Source organism: Balaenoptera ricei, chromosome 10, assembly GCF_028023285.1.
Source record: "Balaenoptera ricei isolate mBalRic1 chromosome 10, mBalRic1.hap2, whole genome shotgun sequence".
NCBI lineage: Eukaryota > Metazoa > Chordata > Mammalia > Artiodactyla > Balaenopteridae > Balaenoptera > Balaenoptera ricei.
Window position 1 is genome coordinate 97,368,727 of NC_082648.1, and position 3,988 is coordinate 97,372,714.

The following is a 3,988-nucleotide window of genomic DNA, read 5'->3' on the forward strand; positions in this document are numbered from 1 at the left end:
TTGTGTTGAAATATTACTTATCTTTTTTTTTTTCAATTTTATTTATTTGGTTGTGCTGGGTCTTGGTTGCGGCAGGCATGCTCCTTAGTTGCGGCTCGCCGGCTCCTTAGTTGTGGCATGCATGTGGGATCTAGTTCCCTGACCAGGGGTCGAACCCTGGCCCCCAGCATTGGGAGCACAGGGTCTTAACCACTGCGCCACCAGGGAAATCCCAGAAATATTACTTATCTTGATCATTACATTTTGGGTCCCCCTGAAACTTTGCACCTGAGGGGAGCGCCTCACTCACCCCACCCTGGGCCGTGGGACAGATTCATCCAATTATCCAGCAGTACTTGCTGTGAGCCTGTGATGTGCCTGCAACTGTGATAGGATCTGGGGATCCAAAAGTCAGTGAAATAATCGTAGTTCTCTGTCCTCAAGTTTAAGGCCAAATAGAGATAATAAATCAGAGGGGAGAGAGACTTGGGCAGGTAGAGTCCTCCTGGGCTAGCCTGGAAGAGATGAATGAAGTGTGGTGCAGAATGAGACAGACGTTTGACTTTTGATTTGCTTCAGTGTTTTGCCCACCCACTCTCTGAACCCATGGATCTTAGGCCCATGGACCACCCCCCTCTATAGAAACTAAAAATACCAGCCACCCATGTTCTCAGACTCCTTATAGCTGAGGCCTTCAAGGCTCACCCATCAGATGCACCAACCCAAGATTTAAAAACAAAACTCGTGCTCCCAAGAAGCAGAGCCCCTCCCTGCTGAGCCCCTAGGACAGCAGTACCCAGGTCTGGGTGTTGCGTGTGCGACGTGCAGGTCACAGGGGCTGTGGCATTCAGCAGGTGTTTGGAGGGCTGACCTCATGGGTCGTCTGGGGGTATTGATCCTTTTTGCATACCACAAGCTCCACTCTCCAGTTCACTCATGATTCATGAGTCACCCAACATTCTTTGAATATCCTTTTGAGTATCTGTTCTCTGACATCCTTTTCTGCTTAAGTTAACCTGAGTTGGTTTCTATTGCCCGCAATTAAAAATGTTGCCTTATATAGAAACTGGTGCCAGGAGGTGTTACAGGCTATGGATGTTGGAGGATATTTAGAGAAGCTGAGGTTGGTTATCTGGACTGCTTGGGACTGGAGACACTAAAAATTCAGAGCAGACCTGGAATCCTACAGCATGCAGAGGGAAATGGGAATTCCAATCTGCCACCAGGAATCACCTGGAACGAAGAGACCGTTGAGAGCAGGGGTTTTGGGACCGAGACTCCATTGCCTTAGAAGAGAATGTGAGGAATGAGGAAATAGACTGTGGGAATGGGCTGCTGTTTCCTACAGTGCTGGACAGTTGAAGGAACAGAAGATGGTCTCCTAAATCCTAAATTCTTGGCTCAAGAGCCAGATCAAAGCCCGAGGACTTCTATACTGAAAGTATCTCAATTCTTGCAGCCATAAGGGTGAGACAACCAAAAATGACACTCAAAATTTGAGCCAGCAGGGGCTTCCCTGGTGGCGCAGTGGTTAAGAACCCACCTGCCAATGCAGGGGACACGGGTTCAAGCCCTGATCTGGGAAGATCCCACATGCTGCGGAGCAACTAAGCCTGTGCGCCACAACTACTGAGCCTGTGCTCTAGAGCCCGCAAGCCACAACTACTGAGCCTGTGTGCCACAACTACTGAAGCCTGCATGCCTAGAGCCCGTGCTCCGCAACAAGAGAAGCCACCACAGTGAGAAGCCCGTGCACCTCAACGAAGAGTAGCCCCCGCTCGCCGCAAGCAGAGAAAAGCCCGCGCGCAGCAACGAAGACACAACACAGCCAAAAATAAAATAAATAAAAATTTTAAAAATTAAAAAAAAAAAAATTTGAGCCAGCAGCATGGCAAGTTACATCATTCACTGATGCCGTGGCTTCACCAGCTCTGCTCCATGGACGTCAGACCATTGACTGGGAAAGAGTGAGCTCAGCCTTTGCATGAAGCCATGCAGGAGGGTGTGGGGTGATGCTGAACCCCCCCGAACCCCCATACTCACTGAGCCCCCTTGGAGGCTGAAGCAGCCTCTCCTTGCTATCTGATGATGCTGGCCCTGCCCAGGGCCCCTTTAATGAGCTCCCTGTGTCCCACCATCCCTCAGTGTCTTCAGATCACAGTGGGGTCCCCAGATGGCCAGTGGGATGGGGCAGGATTGAATATCAACCCCAAATCAAAATCTGGGCAAAGCTTTGCTATTACATATCATCAAAAATCTGGAGACAATCTGTGAATGGACCGACTGAGCTGAACTTAATACGGACATACCAAGCCGCAGTTTTGGATTCAGGGTGTCAGGCTGATCAGCTGGGGTGGCTCTAATTGTCTCCAGGGTTAACTTATTGGTTGGCAGGTACGCTGAAGCCTGACTCAGCGGAGGCCCACGCTCGCTGAGGCAGGGATAACAGAAATGCCGAGGTGTAATGTAGAGACAGAGTTGTATGAATTAACCATGGGTGACCCGCTGCTCCCAAGCACGCTCTAAAATACCATCGTGCCTTCCTTCACCAAGAGGGTAAGAACCACGACGCTGAGGCCGCCCAACAGCCTTCAAAGCCCTCAGCGTCCAGGTGGGGGTCCTACCAGTGATCTGACTCCTGATTTCTGGGGGTGGGGGTGGGTGGGAGGGATAGAGCCCGACGGAGGGCAGAGGCCACGGCAGCAGTGACTGGCAGGGGTGGGGTGGGTGCATTACCATCACAGCAGGACCGGGTGGTCGTCCCAGTGGTCTGACCAGCGAGGAAGGGTGGGGCTAATGGATTCCAAAGTCCCCAGGGTAAAAATGGATCAACAGCCCACAAGGACCTAAGGCTTTTATTACCAGGTCTGACTTGACGGGAGACAAGGTGTGGTCCCTCCCCCATCCCAAACCTGAGTCCCTTCGCAGACCCAGAGCTCCCTGAGTGAGGAAAGGACCTGACATTACATTCCAAGTCTGTCCCCATGAACCTCCCTGCAACATCCCCCCAAGGGGACTGTGGCCATTTGTGGAAGAACTATGCCCTGGGGAGCAGTGGGGAGGGAGGTCTGAACCTCGCTGAGTCTTTGTTTCCTCATCTGTAACGGAGGACAATAATATCTGCCTGAAAGGATTGTGGGGTTAATTGAGTAGAATAATGGGGCAGTGCCTGGAATATAAATGCATGCGCTGGCTGCAGCTGAACTTTTTATCCCTGTGTGATTTTGTGCTCATTCTTTCTTTGTTTGCATCTTTACTCCACTGTAGCGGAGTATGATCAGCCATTTGCTGAGAGTTAATAACACCCCTGCCGTTGACCGAGGTGAGGCACGTGCCAGGAGAAGTGCTTGGCTCTAGTGTCTCTAACTTGTGCAGCTGCTCTATAAGGCCATGCAGTGGGGTTAGCGCTGCTGGGATGGGGCTAGTTGTGTTCTGTGCTAAACCTCTGTTCTCTTCACTGGCACCACACTCCTCGGAAGGTAATAAAATGAGGTGGCAAGTACAGAGCTTGGGACATGGTAAAAGTGAGAAATAGGGGAGGAAGGAGGGAGATGGGTGGATGGCAGAGTAGATGGATGGGTAGATGGATGGATGGGTGGGTGGATGGATGAATGTATGGACAGATGGATGGATGGGTGTGTGGATGGGTGGATGGATGGACAGATAGATGGGTGGATGGATGGATGAGTGAGTGGATGGATGGGTGAAGGATAGGTAGATGGATGGAAGGGTAGGTGGGCGGATAGATAGATGGATGGAGAGATGTAGATATGGAGAGAGACGATGGCTGGATAGTTTAGAAGATGGATTCGACATGACCCCAGCTCTCAAGGATCTTCCAATCAAGGAAGATGCAGCACTAAGCATGGAGCTGGCTGAGAAGTTGAAATATCTCATCTGTAGTCAGTGCAATTTCCCAGCCACACCACAGCATGTGCGATGAAGATCAGCCAGGCAAGCTGAGACATGGGGCAGACACACTTGATTGCTCCAATAACAGACCTTCATG